Source organism: Suricata suricatta, chromosome 5 (genome assembly GCF_006229205.1).
Source record: "Suricata suricatta isolate VVHF042 chromosome 5, meerkat_22Aug2017_6uvM2_HiC, whole genome shotgun sequence".
NCBI classification, from domain to species: Eukaryota; Metazoa; Chordata; class Mammalia; order Carnivora; family Herpestidae; genus Suricata; species Suricata suricatta.
In genome coordinates, this window is record NC_043704.1 from 79,944,341 (window position 1) to 79,963,145 (window position 18,805).

An 18,805-nucleotide genomic window follows, 5' to 3' on the forward strand; every position below is an offset into this window, starting at 1 on the left:
TCAGTGATCAGGGGGCCTCGTGAGCCATGCTCCATTCCACCAGCCTGGTCCCACGCCTCCCCAAGAGTACCTTTCCCTGGGCCAGCAACAGTCACCAGCTGTGACCTGGCTCCTTAAAATGAGGGCCAAATGGCTTCTCCAGTCCTTTCTACCTCACTAATTCTGTGAACTACAATCCTAAACAGAGTGAACTGGTGCTTAATGGATGCCCTACCTTCTCCCTATGCCCTCCTCCAGGATACATGGGGTGGGGGTAGGGGCGCAAGGAGCCCAAAGGTTCTGAGAAAGTAGAGGGAGAAGCACAGAGGCTGGGGCTCCATTATGCTAATTTAATTAGCTCTAATCTGCCCACAGCAGGGCCTTGAAGAAAGAGGCTTTTGTTTAAATTTTACATTTGGCAGGAAGTGCTCTCCCCCCCCCCCCCCCCCCCCCCCCCCACCCCCCGCAACCCCCATGTCCCACTGTAGAATTTAAGAGTCAAAAGCTCTAATTTCAGTCCTGGCTCTCACATCTAGCAGCGCAGGGCCTTCCTTTTCACACTTCTTTGACTGACTCCTTGATTTTTCCAGGAAGGAAATATGCCGCAGATGTTCGTGTGTAAATGGAGAGTTTTTATCTGCCCTTATAGAAGGGTGTCAGTAATTCACAGATTTCCCAAGAAGCAAAAGCCAAGGTGTCGGGGAAAGGCCTGCAGACTTCTCTCCACTGAGAAACCAAAGGTTCCCCAATCACCTCAGCCCCCTCCCATGGGCAGGGAGCCTCACAACAGGCTCAGGGGATGATGAGAACCGAAATTTCACTCGTTCATCCAGTCCACTAATGCTTGTTAAATACTACTCTCTGCAGAGGCAGGAACGGAAGGACAAGGATGCACAGGAAAGTGACTGGCTTCATGCCTCCCAGCCTGTCGATGGTAGAACAAGCTAGTAATTTGAATCTCCAAAACCAAAAAGCCCTGGTTTATAAAACCGGCTAATTTCAGTGGGGTAAACCTCCCCACCATGGCCAATTTCTAGCTGTCAACAGTTTTTAACAAGCAGTTAGCAAAACTCCTGAATATTTAAAAATTGGTTCTCTGAGAGGGTCCAGACTACCAGCAAATTCTCCTGGCTCCCAAAAAAGTGTTCCTTCAACCTCACCTCCCTACCTCCACACAGGAGGCGGCAACACGCTGTGGGGGCTGAAGGAGTAACCTCAATGAAAATTATCTGAAGGACTGTTAACAGGGATAGGATTTCAGGCATGTTTTCTTTTCTTCCATGTCAGTGCTTCTCCAAATGTCCTATGAGCCCATATTACCTTTACAATCAGAACATATCTAGGTAATTAGTCATTTTTTAGTGAGCTTAGTGGAATGCTTTATAATAACCTCATCACATCATTTTTGTCATTCTGTCTTCCGGGGAGGGGGGTGGGGTGAGAAAGAGGCAGAGAGGGAGAGGGCAAGGGAGAGAAAGAATCCTAAGAGCTCAACCTCCTTCACAGAACAGAGCAGGTGCACCTAAGTTATGCCATTCGCCTGAATCTGGTGCAGTCTTACCCGGAGGATGAATTCATCCCCTCTAGAGTTCAAATTTCACCAGCAACTGAGAAAAACACAACCCCCTGTTAAGATCCCAAAAGCCCTGCTCCACAAAATCAAAGCCTCTCTGGCCACCCAATGATCTTGCTTGCCCCTCATTGGGCTGAGGTAGAAGCAGATGGTTTATACTAGAAACAACTGCTCCTTCTCCCTTGAACCTTAGAAGAAGAGGTTTCCACCACCTCCGAAGAGGAGGCATTCTGCCCTCTCTGTCCCCAAGCTGGGATTCAAGGGGTCTTACCTCAGGGCTGGGACAGAGGCCAGGCACCCAGTCTTGGGCACGCTCAAGGAGGCCAATTCATTTCAGCTGGGCTCTGGGACCTTCCTGCTGCTCTCGGGCCACTGACTGCAGAGCTGTGCACAATTGGTTCTGCCTCACCTACAGAGGGAAACACACACACAAAGAAAAGTTGCCACAAAGTACCAGAAGCACATATGTTGATACCTGGAGGAGGGGTGGCCCCCTTCCTCCTCCTACTCCCGGCCCTGGTCACTCCTGACACCTCAGAACCCCTTCCAAAACTACAGCCATACCTGCAACAGCCAAGCTCCTTCCCGGGACCCAAACTGCCCTTCTGTTCCCCCAGACCTACCCCTTCTGGGGCTGCGCAGTTTCAGTGCGCCCTAGATTAAGCAAAGCCGACTCTACCACTGTCACTTAATCCCGTGCTACTTGCTATTATTGGTAAGAAAAGCAAGGAAAAAAAAAAGTATAGTTCTGGCCCCAAGCCTCGTGTTTAGATAAGGCTTATGAATACCGGATTTCAATCAACGTACACATCCAACTTGCTCACCGTCTCCCTTTGACCTACAGTATGTTGTTTGGAATGTTACGAAAGTGAACTCAATTCCTAATTTATTTTGAAGGCATTTTTAATGGGAACTAAATTTTCAGACCACATATTATTATAGCTGTCTGGGTGGATAGCATGTGTTTTTAAAGTAATTATTTTTCCCTGTATCAAAGAAATGTTTGTTTAATCTAGAGACTTTAGAGAATATAATTAAGTCAGCGGAAGGGGGAAAAGAATTACCTATTCCTCTTCACCCAAGATAACTACAGATAACACATTCTTCCTGGTTTTATTTGGTGATCCCCATTTTTTTTACAAAGAGGCAATGAAACTAGGCATGGCTTAGTTCTGTGTCATCAGTGTTACTCCACAGCCCCATTGCAATGGCTCTGTAACTTGCCCATGTGTGGCAATACCAGAAATGTCACCCCACCCCCAAAGGCTGGCCATCTCCAATGCTTTTGTGGTAATTGCAAAGAGTACTTAAAACTAAATCTTTGGGGAATTCCAAGGTTATTTCCTTAATGCCAGGTGAAAGAGTTTCCAAATGTCTCATCTTAGAATACTGCCTCCAGGACTTCTGTACATATATGCTGCTCTCAGCATGGAGAAGGGTGCCCATTCCTCTGCAGCCCTTTCCCCACTGCCACCCCTTGCCCACTGCCACCTGGTCCCTCCCTCACCTACATCCTGGCTTGCCATGTGTAACCCTGACAGCGGACATGAGGGTGGAGTGCCAGCCCTCTGGATTCTCATTTTTCACATTCACATTCAGCTCAGCCCAAGTAGAAGACCCACTGATTAAATGAGCTCCCCTAATCAAGGCTGGGGAGGGGGAACATGAGTAAGAAGGGGAAGGAGGGAAAGGTGGGAAACCCTCTGAGGGACAGAGACGAGCGGTAACACATAAGCATGGTGTCCGGAAGGAAGAGACCCTGAGATGCCATGACCAACAACAGTCACCCCAGGAGACTTCAGACCCTGATAGGAAGTTTCATCAACAGATGAAAGTGAAGATGAAATGAGCCACTGAGGGGGTGGAAATGTCAAGGTCCTGCCAAGATTCAGGGCAGAGCAGAGCGAAGGACAAAGGCATCAGATGATACGGAAAAATCAAAGGTCACTTGCAGCCTTTGGGCACTTTGCTGCCCATCTGTAATGAATGCTGACAGAACAGCAGGAAGCAAAGTCACAGTGGGGAGACTGGGTCAGGCTGGCAAGAGACCTCTACCTGCAAATGCAGCTGAGCTGGTGGCCAGCTGGGAGCCTGCTGGTAACGATCCTTCCCCAGGGAACAGGAGCAAGGGGCTCCCAGGGCTGGTGGACTACGGGGCTGCTGACTCACCTGCCCTCTTACCAGGAGGGAAGCCCCCCTCCCCATCTCTCTCTACCCGCCCTTTGCTCCAGGCCAAACCTTCACTGAGACAAGGATAGTTCACCCAATAATCTGTCTACACCGACTTACTGGATTCCTGTGGCCCTGTGACCTAGGCAAAGACCCTAAGAAGTCTCATCTTGGGTCCCTCCCCAGCTGATCTGCCCCCACCCTGCTGCTCTACCCCACACACACCGCACCCCAGCCACAGCGATCTGCAGACTGATGAAGGAATGTGGGGCTCCATTAGTGCTGTTTCAATCCTTGGTCAGATGGCTCGCAGACCTCCAGTACCATTCAAACAGGCAAGTCATCCTCCCAGTCTTCCTGCCGCCCAACCCACACTCACACCTGGGCCTCTCCTGATGGACAAAGGGTAGAATGCTCACTTAACAGCAACTCACCCATAAGGGAGCTGGACCAATCAGGTACTTTCGAAATTGCAACTGGGACCAAAGACCACTGTCAGCTAGTGGTGAATCATCAAGCTAGAAGTGAATGCCATGCACAAGGCCAAGTGATGGGGCTGTGGGGGCCCCGCAGGAGAGGAAGTTGGCCCATAAAGAGAGCAGGGCAGAGGCCCAGGTAGAGGCAGACAGGAAATTGTGCTGGCCCAGGGAGTGCTGACGCTTGGTGACATTCTAGAGACTGCAAAGCTCATCTGTACTTCCTACTTTGTCTTCCCATAAGCGTCTCTTGAATCCCTTCCATCAGCCCCTGAAGAGCTAGGTTTAGACTGGCTCTGGGTCCCGGCTGGCTCCCGCTCACTGAAGTCTTCCAGGGTCATGGCTGACAGCAGAGGAGCTCTCCCATCACCCCCCAGTGCATGGCTTTGTAGTTGGGCTTTGGTCATCCATTGTGTCTGCTCAAAAGCCTTTGATTTTTTTTAACTTCTTTCCCAAGTTTACAACTAGGTTTCCGATAGAGGAGGCAACTAGATGGGCCAGTCTCGGTCAGTAAGTACATCTTGTTCTTAGCAGACACATGAGAAATCAATAATAACAGAACAGTAATAAAAGGAGATTTTTCTATACTAAGGCTTTTCTGTTGAGTGGCTTATACTAACTGCTATCACCCCACCAGTGTGATCCATTCAGCTAGCCATCTGTCCCCATGTCCCTGAGCCACCTGTGTACGCCTGTGCTTCCTTGCAGTGTTAGGACATGGAATTCATGCCCCTCTGTAATCTGTGTGTCTTCTGCTCCGTGCCCTCCTTCCAATCCCACATGGGTCACTGGAAAACATCTAGATTTGGTTTCACTACTTTTCTCCCTTGGCCTAACCAGCCAAAGTTGGACTCCAAAACTTCCTCGTCCTCGAGGCCCATCGCTCCCTGTCCTCACTCCTGCCTGTGCCGTTCCCGACCCTACAGCCGCTGCAGCTGCCTCAATCAGCCCAGAAGCCTCAGGAGAGGATTCTAAGGAAGAGAGCAGAGAAGTGAGAAGCCGCCTTGGCCTCACAAACTCCCCTCATGCCTCGTGCAGGTGTTTCCTTTCAGATGTACAACGTGTGGGCGCTGACCACAGACGGACCATAAACCAGGATTTAGAGAGTCCACCAAGAACCAAAGAAGTTCATAAAATGAGCCAAGAACATACACCACAAGAATTTCATGGCCCAGCATTCTTCAAGCAAGGACCATTACTAATGGGGCTTGCTTTTGAGTTGGAGAATGGGTCAGCCTATCCCAGGGGCAGGGCTCTGGCCCCAGGTCCCTGGCTTCAATGCACAATCGTCATCAGGCACATGGAAGCCTTGAAGTAAAAGATAACCCTGTTAACCCTGCATCCATTATTCCACACTATCTGCAAAGCGAGCGACCAAGCAATTGTTCTGTTTGGATATGGAAGCTAAATTAGCTAAGAGCTTTTATTGATCATACACATAAAACTTTCCAGGATCTGGGTCTCGACAAATTTGCTGAGCTCTGCGGTCAGATCAGAAGACACAGCACCCCAAACACAAGAATTTCTGCTAAAATGAGAAGACTTCCTGGAGTCTGCCTTCTCCTTCCCTTCCAAGCTCTAGTTTCTTCCAGATGGTTCATCTGTGGGGCTCAGACCTGACATTATAGGGCTCCTGTACTGGACCAAGGGTTAACCACAATATTCCTCTGGTTGTTTTTTTTTATTATTATTTAAATGTTTTTAGCAACTGCTACATGCCAAGCACTTAATATACTGTTATCGATTTATTTCTCACAGAACCTTAGGAGGCAAGGAGTATTTTCTCCGTATTATTTTTTTTAATGTTTTTACTTATTTTTGAGAGAGACAGACAGAGGGGAACAGGCGAGGGGCAGAGAGAGAGGGAGGCACAGAATCTGAAGCAGGCTCCAGGCTCTGAGCTGTCAGCACAGAGCCCGACGCAGGGCTTGAACTCGTGAACAGTGAGATCCTGACCTGAGTTGAAATCGGCCACTTAACCAACTGAGCCACTCAGGCGCCTCTGTTTTCTCCATTTTCAGAGGAGAAAAAGGGCTGAAGTAACTAGCCGGGGCCCAGAGCTGGTATGAGATCAAGTCAGAATTCCACAGGCTGCCTGCTTCCCCAAGCTCTCTCATCAAAAGCTGAAATTGAACAGGAGTTGAACACTGAATACACAGGTCTCGACAAGAAAAGAAATTGTTGAAGAATTTATTTTCAAAGAATCAGAAAATGGACTGCCATGTGCAAAACTCCAAAGATGGGTGCCCCTGTTCATTCTTCCAACTGTTGTCAACAGGTTGTCGACAGCAAACAATCCCTCGGTTCTGACGATGCCTGTTTGAGCTGCCAGTCTTGGGCACACCTAGAGACACCTGTGCGATACACATACATAATTTCAGGCCCTCCCTGAGCCCCCCAGCCCTCCAGTCTTTGCTGCCCAAATGCTATGACTTTCAGCTCTGTTATCTAATTCTAGAGTGAGCTCAGAGTATCTAAATAGCATGCTTCTATGGCATTTCCTTTCAATGCCAGATATTATTCCTTACTTCCTACTACAAACAATGAGAATTAAGCTTGCTTTAACCACCATCCCATGTACCTCATCTACTTCTCCTAATATAATTATACCATTTTTTTATTAAGTCAACACTAGAAGGTACATTATGACCGGATAAATGACTGTTCACAGACAAGCTGTGTGGTGTGTTACGGTTCCTTTCTTTCGTGTACATTCCTTACTTGTCCTTTCTGGACGCCATTATTGTCTCTTGTTTATTTGCTTAATCTTCAACGTACCTATCACTAGTTGAGTCCTCAACTTTCCAACTTTTTTTTTTCTTGACGCTGTCCTTTCTGGAATCTTCTGTCCTCCTACTCCAACTTGAACTGATTGCTCTCTGGGCTTAAAGAAAGACTCCATTTCTCCTCCTTTGAATACCCCCTAATCTTGAAGGTACACATCTAGAGTAGCTTCCTTAGAAACAATGTATGGGAGGTAAAATAGTTGAGTTTCCTCATATCTGATAATGCAACTATTCTTCCCTTACATTTGATTAATAATTTGTCTGAATATAAATGCTCAATAGGATAGAAATGCCTCTCAGAACCTTAAAGGGACAGCCCATTAATTGCCTTCCAGTTTCTAGTGTTGCCGTAGAATCAGATTTCTATTCTTATATGTAATTAGTTTGGGATTTTCTTCTTCTTGTGTCTTCAAGTTTTGCTTCTGGTTTATGTGGGGGTCTTCTGCACAATGATGTGCCTTAATGCATGTCTTTTTTATTCATAGCACTAGGCACTCAAGAGAGTTTTTTCATCTAGAAGACTTTGTTTTTCAGTTCTCAGAATTTTCCTTGTATTATTTCTCTGATAACTCCTCCTATTATCTCTATTCTTGTTTTGTATGTCCTCCTATTCAGATGTTGTACTTCTTCAAATAATCCTCTCTTAATTCTTATTCCATAGTCCTTTTTTAATTTTGTGTTTGTTTGTTTCTAGCCTTTCTCCAAGCTCTCTTCAACTTTGTATTCCAAATAGTCTACTGATTCATTGATTTCTATCATACCTTTAACCTCCAAGAGTTCTTTCTTAGTCTCTGTATATTCCTTTTGTTGCACACTGTCTTCATTTTATTACTGTGCTATCTTATCTTGCATCCTGGACACCAATAATTAACTGTCTTGGTAAAGTTTGCTTCTCCCCCTCTACTGTCTCTATGTCTTGCAAGTTTCTTTAAACGGGGTGGTTGTCTGCCTCTTTTGGTTTCTCTGTTTTATGTTTTGAGCTTTTCTCAAATACTGGTGATCCTTAGTGGTCTTTTTAAATTTAAAAGTGAGGCACTAACGGCATCGAAAGTCCCACTTACATAGGCAGAACTCTTACCACGGGAGAGCTGAGAGTAAGAACCCTAAATACCAATACCTGCAGGCCTTTTCCCTTGGGTTGTTCAGTTGGTACAGAGAGACCCCTGTAATCTCGTGACCAGGGAAAAGGAGGTCTACTCCTAGCTTGCCAGCTCTGTGGGAACCAGCGACAGCAAAACCGTTGGGGAGGGGTGGTCTCACGGTTCAGTGGGTAGACTTTTATTCACTCCCTCTGTTTCAGGAAGGCATCTCATGCATGCCCTACTCAGCTTGGCCTGCTGTGCCTGATGTTAATCAGGTCTTAAAACGGTGCTTGTTCTTGGAAGGATCCGTAAGAGAAATTTTAGTTACCAGGAAAAGAAAAAAAAACTAAAACCAAACTTGTTTCCCACAGTTTCCAAGGTCAGACATTTAGGAAGGCATTAACAAAGGTTCACAATCACTTATCAGGAATCTTTGAGGCCTGATACGTGTCGGAATTCAGAACAAGCGCTATGTTCCCTAAACTACATACTGCGTAACACCACAGCAAGGACAGGGCGGTTTCTCATAATAATGTAGATTCATGGTCCTGCAGCAAAACAAATGAGTGTTTAGACTAAGTAGGTTAAATAAAGATTTATATAAATAGGCTCACATTAGTCTAGACAGGTTCTGCCACCCAATGGGTTAAAAATAAAACTTGGTTTTCGCAGATGTGTTGATTTGGAAATCGCAGATAAGAGACTGTATGTGCATTTCCTGTGCGCCTCCCACACCCCCAGTCACACATGGGGCATTTTGTCACTCTGCGGGGCTGCCCTCTTGCAATGAGATGTGGGGGGAAATGAGACAAGTTGGAATGGGGGCGGGGAGAGGCCAGGTTCAACACAGAGGGCATCTAAGGACATAGCCACTTAGAAAGTGTGAGTCCCAGTTCTGTGCTAGCAAGCTCTGTTACTCTGAAAAAGTTACTTACCCTCTCTGAGCCTCAATTTCCTCATCTATAAATTGTAGGTTATTCCAACTAATTTTGGAAGTGTTGTTGTGAAGATGAAGTCAAATTGACCTAACACCTATGTATTGTGCCCATTATTCCTCAGGCATTGCTGTGGGTCCTAGAAAAATAATTATGAACAAAAGAGACAAAGTCCCTGCCCTTATGGAAACAACTTTCTAGTGAGAAGAGACACAGTAAGTAAGTCAGATGGTCGTTCTAAAGAACAAGGCAGGATAAAGGGGAGGGAGCCAGGGGAGAGGGAGAGGGCTGGCACAAGATTAACTTATACATGGTGGTCAGACCGGCCTTTCAAATAAGGTGACTTCTGCTTAGAAACCTGAAGGAAAAGTAAGGGAACACAATGAGAGTTTACGAAGGAAGGGTGTTCCAATGGAGTGGAAGAGCAGTGCAAAGGCTCTGAGGAAGAATGTGCTTCATGTTTAAGGGACACGAAGTAGGACAGAATGAAGGAGCAACAAACTGTAGGAGCTGAAGTCTGTGAGGACCTGAGCACCAGATCACGCAGAACCCTGTCGACCCTTCTAGGAACTTTGGCTCTGACTGAAACGGGAAGCCCTGGTTGGTTTCGGAGCAGAAAACGACATCATAACTTTTAACATCGTCACTCTAGTTGATGTTCTGAGGAGACCACAGGAGCAAAAATGTAAGTAGGAGGCCCAGTTGGGAAGCTCTTTGAAAAATCGGAGATTGATCAGTCTTGGACCAGGGTGAATTTAGTGGATCAAACAAATAGTCGGTTTCTTGATTTACTTTACAAGGGTAGCTGACTTGGTTTGCTGACAGCCTGGATGCAGCATGAGAAAATCCAAATCCAGAGGGACTCCACAGTTTGAAACCCTAGCAACTGGAAGATGAAGTCATCACCTCCAGAAAGGGGATGCCTGTTTTAGAGGGAAAAGTTCAGGCTTGGACTTGTCATCATTGAGATGTCTACTAGACACCCCAGGAAATGTGGTGAGTAGGTGACTGACGATAGGAGTACAGAGTTTGGGGGTCAAGGTCTGAGATGTTGCTACAAATTGAGGGTTGTTGGCATATGGGTGGTAGGAGATGACCGGGGAGTAAGGAGACAGAGAGGAAGCCAAGTCCAAAGACTGCTCCTTGACATGCTCCAAAGTGAACAAGTGAAGATGGGCCAACAAGAGTAACTGAGGAGAAGCCAGTGACAGAGGAGGAGAACCAAAGGGTGTGATGTTCCAGAAGCCAAGAGAAAGTACTTTTTTAAGGGAAATGGAATACTCAACGGTACCAAATGCTGCTGATAAGTCTAGGTAAGGACTGAGACTTGACCACTGGGATGGATGACATGGAGGTCACTGGTGAACCTGACAGGTGTGGTTTTTGTGGAGGGATGAGGGCAAAACATAGATTTGACTAGGCTTAACTGTAGCAGAGGAACTACAGGGAGCAAGCGCAGGTGATCCTCTCAAAGAACAAAGAAATGAGGCAGCAGCTGGAGGGGTAGATGAGGTCAAGGGAAGAAGCGCATGTGCGACAGGAACGCGAGTGAGTTTCAGTGGGAGGAACAAGAGCCATAGATAGACAGATGGGGTGGGCAGATGGGAATGGTCCAGCAGAAAGAGAGAAACATTGGAAAGAGAACAGAATATTGCTGGAGTCATGTCCTTATTTAAGGGAATACGATGCAGAACAAAAGTGGAGGGGTTGGTTTAGATAGGAGCAGAAATAAGGTCACAGGCAGAAAGAATTTATGGGCATACATTTGGTGGTGGAAAGGTGTGAAAGTTCTCTGATTACCATTATTTTCTCAGGTAGGTGGGAAATAAGGTTCTAAGAGTACTGATGGGAGAGGAGGAGGGGAGGAGGTGGGAGATGGGAGAGAAAAAGCTGTGAACAGTCACCTAGAGAATGGCAATGGTTCTGAGCCAAGGCTGCCCACTGGAATCAACAACAGAGCTTTTAAAAGGATACTGATGCCCGGGTCATCGCCATAAAGACTTTGATTTCATTCTTTCTGTATGGAATTACCCAGGAAAATAAAAGCAATACCTTTTATGATCTCCCTGAAGTAAGACTAATGGAAGCCAGAGTTGAGAATCACTGGACGAAGCGAATGGAGAAAGACGACCTGACAACGCCAAAGTCCGCTTAAAGATCGTGATCACAAATTAGAGAGGCACCAGTCAGTCCATCAGACAGCGGTTTGCTTCTCCACCATCACATTCAGCTGGGGGGAGCAGGCATGGTGGGGAGAATGAGCTGCAGTTAACGAGGGTTCCATGAGATATATGTTAAGTATCACATACCTGTAAAAGTGCCCATGGTAAGAGTCCAGGAAATGAAAGCTGCCATGTTTATTTTTATCACCAGCTAAGTGGCATATACTATCCTTGTAGCAAATAGAATTTTCTTTTTATCTCATCCTGAAGATTCACCTAATTTGTATGCATCACAGGGTTTCAAGTCATTTGCAAATAACTAAAATCACAAACATATAAAAAAATAAAATAAATAAAATAAAATAAAATAAAATCACAAACATATATCCTTAAATATTAAGGAGGTGTCCTGTGGTTTTTTGATCACATTCAGCACTACACATGGGATCACTGGAACTCACAGGTCACTTCTCCCACCCAAGCTCCCCGGGTCCTGATTTGATAACAACAGTTCTGAGCCAAAGTTTGGTGAAACCTCCTCTAGTCCACACCACTCAGAGCCTGCATTTTAGGGGTTCCATATTTGCAACTCCTGTCTGGTGATCTGTCCTTCTCCCTCTGGGAAAGTCCACCCTTGATCCTAGCCCTGAGTCTGGAGAGAGCTCTGTAGTGCCATCTCAACACCCTCTCCCCACAAGCCTGGCTAGGTCCCTGTCTGTGTCCACCAACTGCTGGAAAAAGACTGCAAACTATCCTGAGCCTCAACTGTGTGAACTTGGATGCCAGCAGAAGGCAGAGCCCTGTGAGCTTCCCTGCTCATCCCCCAGTGTCCCCTACCATCAGCTCCTGACCTCCCTTATCAACGGACATCATGCTGAATCCCTGTTGAGAACTTCCTTCTAGCCTACCCAAAGTGCCCAGGCAAACCGCCCCACGGGGGTCTCACCCCTTCTTCTCTGACCCCGCCCCACCCTGTCTCTTGCTCCCATTCATCTAGGCCCTGAATCCACATGCCCACCTCTCCTCCCGGACAGAAGCTCCTCTAGGGAGAGGCTGGAACGCACATCGCCTTATATCCACAGTGCCTAGCAGTGTCAGTCCCATCGGGTGGCCAATAACTGAAAATAACTATGACATCAAAAATAGCTACCAATTTTTTATCACTAATCATGTGCCTGGCACTAGGTTAAGCCTACACAGGGCTTACACCCATGCTATGAGATAGCACTGATTAATAGCCATTGTAGATGAGAGACTGAGGGTCAGAGGGGTGCCTGGGTGGCTCAGGTTGTTAAGCGTCTGACTTCAGCTCAGGTCATGATCTCAAGGTTCATGACTTCGAGCTCCACAGTTGGGCTCTGTGCTGACAGCTCAGAGCCTGGAGCCTGCTTCAAATTCTGTGTCTCCCTCACTCTCTGCCCTGTCCCTGCTCACATTCTCATTTTCTCGCTCTCGCTCTCGTTCTCACTCTCTCTGTCTCTGTCAAAATAAATAAACACCAAAAAAATTTTTAAAAAAGAAAGAAAGAAAGAAAGAAACTGAGGGTCAGAGAAGTTGAGTTCTCAAGTTCACTCAGTGAAGGAGTGGCACATCTGGAATTAAACCTACGTCAGTCTGCCTGCAAAACCTGCAAAACCTGCGGAGGGGGGGTTCTCCCCCGAGTACGTTAAGGGCTACGATAAGGGCTTTCGGAGAAAGGTGACTTTGCAGAACGTAATGGGGAAGTCAGTGAGTTGCCTCCCAGGGCTCCCCACCCCCACCCTGGGGCATTACCTGGACCTTCTGGGAGACAAGGGTAGGACTCTCCCAAGTGCAGAAGCATGTCCCTGGGAGGTGCCTTTCATCCACCTCCTGCCCACCAGATCTTTCCTCTCCTCTCAGTTTAGAAGCCAGAATAAAATGTTCATTGTGTAGAGCAAAAAAGGAACCGCCACAAGCCCTCTGGCAGGAAGCATCTTCTCAGGATTTATTCCCAAGGCTATCATTAACCGCCCACAGCTCCGGCCACGGGCCAGCATCCTCCCCACCTGGCTGCCGGCTGCCCCGACACTCCGCTTGCATAAATGGAGGTCCAGCCCCGCTGCTTCTGTAAGAGCCTCCTCCCTGCCCTGGTCTGCCTCTCACCTGGGACAGACTCCTGCCACCCTGCTTCTCCACTGGATTAGAGGAGAGGAAGGTCCTAAACCTAACTCCCCCTCCCACCGCCAGGCCTCAGCTCCCATGGATCAGCCCCGAGAACATTCCCTATCTCCTCTTGCCGCTTGAGTCTCACTTCTAAGGCCAGAAGGGAGGGGAACAGGACCATCCAGGGGAGCAGAAGGGCCCACCAGAGCCCTGAGTGCTCCGACACCTTGCACCGTGCTCCCACGCCATGACCTCACTTAGAGAGCACCCACGCATGCTCACTGGTGGCTCAGTGCACCTGCAATTGTAGGGGGGGCTGGCTGGGTGCTGTGCTGGGCCGGGGGCTGCACAGAGAAGCCAGTCAGCAGGCTGCCATCCAGGGGCCGCTGCCTAACCCAGCTAACGTCCCAGAGCACAGGGGGACCTTGTATGAGATGGCATACTCTTTTCTGAGGAGCACACCCTAAACTAATGCTGAGCTAAAAGGCCTGTCTCCACATAGCAGAGAGACCACTGTGATAGGAAGGAACTGGTTTCTTCAGTAGTAAACTGCTCCTTAAACCACCATCACCCCCTACACACACTACGTACAACGCCCGAGACGGGGCTTTCAGACGCACCGGGAGAGGCAAGCCAGGTCCCACCCCAGACCCCAGAACCATCCCAACACTTCCTGGAGCAAGTATGAGTTGCCTCAGGCCACACTAGCCCTGGGCTGAGGTCTGGCTGCCTGCCCGGCCCTGATGGGTTGTGTGAGAGACCAATTTCTCAGAGGCCAGGGCCCTGCCTCCTCCTCCTCAGCACTCCTGAAAAGTAGAGCCCGCTCCAGAGGTCCCTGCCATCTTGGTCCCTCCTGCCCATATTCCAGACCACAAGCCTCTACCAGACGGACATGGCAGGGGCCTGCTCGCTTGGCCGCTTCAACATTCCTTGCTGTAGCTGGGCACGTCTGGAACGGCCTCCTGGGCCCCACACACTCACCAAGCTGTTTGCAGCTGTCCCGACTCAACTAGGGCCCAGATCTTGCCAGCAACCAGGGAGGCTGGCAGGAGCCTTCCCTCAGCTGGCGGTGGGACAGACCCAGACAGAGGACGGGTCTGCCTCCCTCTCCACCATCTCCCCCCAGAGCCTCCAGCCGGCTGTCTGAGTCGGGAGAGCACAGCTTCTCGCCTGCTGACCAAGTTGTTGCAAGCCTTCAGGGAGCACGGCCATGACTGTGGGAGTTTTTATGGGCACCTGTGGGTGCTCTAACAGATGTCTGGAAGTTCTCAGAAGGGCAAGGGGTGTGCCAGCAATAACAAACCGTTCTGTGTGGCTCTTTCACACTTTGTCATCTTTTCACATCTATGATCTAATGTGAACATAAAAACTAATCTGAGGAGAGGCGGCCCCACAATTATTATCTCCTTTTATGGATTATGTAGCCTGAGGCCACACAGCTGCCAGATGGTAGAGTCTGGACCACAGTTTAGGCTTTTATATTTACCTAAATGTTACCTGTAAAATAGATGTATGTTTCATAAGTCTATATGTATGTAAATATATAAAGTCTAGTTACCTAGAAAGTCTTTACCTATCGAAATATTTTTTATATTTACTTGTCTTTTTATAACGTATGTCTCACAAAGGTGGCCACTTCAGGTCTTCTGTGCACTACAAATCACAGCACAGTGGGAAAATCACGGGCTTTGGGGTGCAGGCAGCACACGGTCTCACACTGTGCAACTTTCAGCAAATGAATCTCTCTCTTAACTCCAGTTTCCTTGTCTGTACGGTAGGGGTAATTATACCCATTCTACAGGGGTGTTGGGAACCCTAGAGACGCGGCATGTCACACCGGCACACTGTACACACTTCCAGAACACTGGCTACTCTTCCGACCATCCTTTGTTCCCGAACCCCCGCAAATTCCTCACAGCTACCCAATTGTGGCATGCCTCCACTCCTCCAAGCCTGTGCTCCTGCCCCGCGAGGCATGCCCTTCACCCATCCTTGACCTCTCAGAACTCTTGTCATTCCCCACCATCCAGTTCTAACTCCATCTCCTTCAGGAAAACTTCTCCTTCGTCCTCTGGGCCCCACCACCCAAATGGCCATCCGGTTTACAGTGTCTCGTTCTGCCCAGAGTTCAGCATTCACGTAACTGACTCACCAACTTTCCCATAAGACAAAGTCTTATTCATCTATTGTGTCTCCCACCTGCTCTCCACACCCTGAGCATGAGTATTTAACAATACCTTTCTTAGGGGCACCTGGGTGGCCTAGTTGGTTAGACATCTGACTCTTTGAATTTCGGCTCAGGTCATGATCTCATGGTTCATGAGATGGAGCCCTGCATTGGGCTCTGCACTGACAAAAATATATAAATCAACTTAAGGGGTACTTGGGTGGCTCAACTGGTTAAGTGTCCAACTTCAGCTCAGGTCATGATTTCCTGGTTCATGAGTTCAAGCCCCGCGTCAGGCTCTGTGCTGACAGCTCAGAACCTGAAGCCTGCTTGAGATTCTGTGTGTGTGTGTGTGTGTGTGTGTGTGTGTGTGTGTGTGTGTGTGTCTCTCTCTCCCCCTACCCTCCTCACCCTCTACCTCTCTCTGTGTCTCTTTCTTAAAAATAAATAAACATTTAAAAAAGATTTTAATAGGGGCACCTGGGTGGCTCAGGAGGTTAAGCATCTGACTTTGGCTCAGGTCATGATCTTGTGGTTCATGAGTCTGAGGCCCACATGGGGCTCTGTGCTGATAGCTTAGAGCCTCCAGCCTGCTTCATATTCTGTGTCTCCCTCTCTCTTTACCCCTCCCCCGTTCATACTCTGTGTCTCTCATTCTCAAAAATAAGTAAACATTAAAAATTTTAATTTAATAAATAAACTTAAAAATACCTTTTAATTGCCTATCACAAAATTATAAAGAGCTAAAAGTCACTCAAGATCCCTCCATCCAGGAAAAAAATTAGATTAATATCATTCTTCACCTGTCTCTATATTTACATGTAGACATAAGTGTCAAGGATGAAAGAAGGCATGAAACCTTAGTAAAACAGCTAGTTTTTATTTTTAAATTTTCTTTCATTTCCATTCCACAGAAAAGTTAAAATTTTTTAAATGCCGGACTTTTAGTAAATGTTTTTCCACCGAAATAGGTATTATTTCGCTAAAGTTTGCTCCAAGTTTGGGGCACCTGGATGGTTCAGTCGGTTAAATGTCTGCCTCTTGGTTTCAGCTCAGGTCATGACCTAAGGGGCATGAGACGGAGTGCTGTGTTCAGCTCTGTGCTGACAGCAAGAAACCTGCTTGCAATTCTCCATCTCCCTCACAGAGGGGGCTACCCTGCTCACTTTCTCTCCCTTCTCTCTCTAAATAAGTAAACAGCATAAATAAACAAAAGTAAACAAAGATCCCTCCAAGTTTAAGAAAAGAATGAGTTGAATGGTTGAAGCCATGACTTTTTTATTTTAGAGAGAGACACATATATGTGCAAGTGGGGAGAGGCAGAAAGGAAGAGGGAGGGAGGGAGGGAGAGAGAGAATTGCAACCTGCTCAGCCTAGAGCCCAACACGGGGCTCAATCCCATAACCCTGGGATCATGACCTGAGCCATAATCAAGAGACAGATGCCCAACTGACTCAGCCACCCAGGCACCCCAGCCATGACTTTTTCTCTTTAAATAGCATGATAGCAGGAAAGCTAGCACATACACTTTCCACTTCCCTTACATTCCTGTTACTTCTCACATCCTTGCTTAGCTTCCATTTGAGTAAGAGCTCCCCAAATGACCCTTCACCACACCCTCCCTTTTGATTCATCCTTCTCATTATCAGGTAGGTCTTCCCACGGGCTATCTTCCCTTTATGCATGAAAATGGCTCCCTGCCTTATCCTTGCGGAGTGATTTACATCAGTGCAAAAAGCCTTTAGTCATGCTGCCTTTCCCTCAGAACCCTGTAAATATTTCTCCTCCACATTCTCAAGTTTTTCTTCTGCTGCTGATTGAGACTTTTGCTTGTGGCAGAGACGATTGCTCCCAATATTCATTTTCCTCCTCTTCCTATCTGTTATAGAAGGCCTTCCCCAAACCTGAGTTGTTGGGTTATGTTGTTGTTGTTGTTTTTAAGTAGGCTCCACGTCCAACACGGGGCTTGAACTCACAGCCCTGTGATCAAGAGTCAGATGCTCTGCTGACTGAGTCAGCCAGGCACCCCTCCCCCCGAACCTGAGTTTTAAGAGGGTGCCCAGGAGACGCTCTTCCAGCCTCTGCTGCAGCCAGGCATGTCCATCTTTTTGTCAATGGAAAGTGAGCAGAAGTGACGCGTGTGTCTCAGATGCCTCAATTATCCTTCTGAGAGATCACCTCTGTGCCACCTTCAGGGCTCTGACTTTTGTCTGATTAATTCCCTTATCATTTTTCTCAGCACGGACTGTCATCCTCCTTAAGCCTTCCCTCTTTAACAACTTAGTTTTGGGTGTATACTACTTTGTTCCTTTATTAACTTTTCCATAATGATGTCTGTATCCTCATGTTTCCTTAGCTTTGTAACTGCCCCCTTTTAATTCATTCTTGTCTCTAAGCTCTCTGTAGATTATTTTTCAATAAATTTTATTTGAATGCTTGAATGGTTACTGTCTTCAACCCAAGAGCCAAGTCCCAGCCAGAAGTTAATTAGCTTGGGAGATGGGAAGAATAGGACAAAGGTATCCCATTTTTCATTGGGAGAGACAGAATAATCTTACTCATATGTCATCTATGAGTCACCCACCTTCCTGATCATACTCATTCTTAAAGGAACAGCTCAAGACCCACCTGTTTGAGACTCTGCTAGCCCAGACTGATTTCGCTCCTTCTCCAGGACCCAAGGGTTTCTCTAAGCTAAACATTCACAGGTAATGCTTGGGCTGCAGAGTGACCCTGGAACTTCTGAGAAAGGGCCTGAGTGTTTTTCCTCTCCCTTGTCACACAGTGAGGCACATAAAAGGTTTTCTTTGAAGATTTCTGGACTACTAATTCTCTGAATGACTACCAGGGCAAAAACTAGAAAAATACTTAAAAGAGGCCTTTAACACAGACCCACATAACGCAGGAAAAGGAAGAAGATTCAGCAGGGTATTACACTTGAAAGACCAATGGCGAAGAAACAAGCACCTTGCCAGGAAGCCAGACCTTCCCAACCTGCCCCCGTAGGCACTGTTGCAGGATCTGATTAGGCAGACATTCAAGTACAAAAGCACCTTAATTCTCTTGCTGGCTGGTTGTGAGCATGTCACCAAACCCCCTTCAGCCTCTGTTTCCTCACCTACTAAACAGAGATGATAACAATATATGCCACAGAAGGAAGTTATGAAAATTATAGATAATGCATGCAATAGTTCCAGCCTCCTCCCCACCACTTCCTGCCTTATGTACTCCTCTTCAGGGACGCCAACCTGCTAGAGGCTCTCCCACATGCGAACGGGCCATTCTTCACCCCACACCTCCTCCTGCAGCCCCTTCCCCCTCAAATGGCCTTTCCCTGGAGGCTAACAGCTAT

The 18,805-nt window shown here is 47.3% G+C and overlaps 1 protein-coding gene across 18 annotated transcripts in view; it reads right to left on the reverse strand.

The window, feature by feature from the left end:
- The window catches only part of ST6GAL1 (ST6 beta-galactoside alpha-2,6-sialyltransferase 1), a 119,735-nt gene that overhangs the window by 79,753 nt on the left and 21,177 nt on the right, over positions 1-18,805 (reverse strand). For 9 of the 18 annotated variants that reach the window (XM_029939676.1, XM_029939670.1, XM_029939671.1 and 6 more), the window contains exons 1-2: positions 11,053-11,274; positions 1,824-1,961 (exon numbers count right to left, since the gene is read on the reverse strand). The gene's annotated coding sequence lies outside the window, so the exon portion shown is untranslated. Of the gene's footprint in view, positions 1-1,823; positions 1,962-3,946; positions 4,095-11,052; positions 11,276-18,805 lie in introns of those variants that run through there. The other 9 variants (XM_029939675.1, XM_029939674.1, XM_029939673.1 and 6 more) reach the window with 6 other exon arrangements.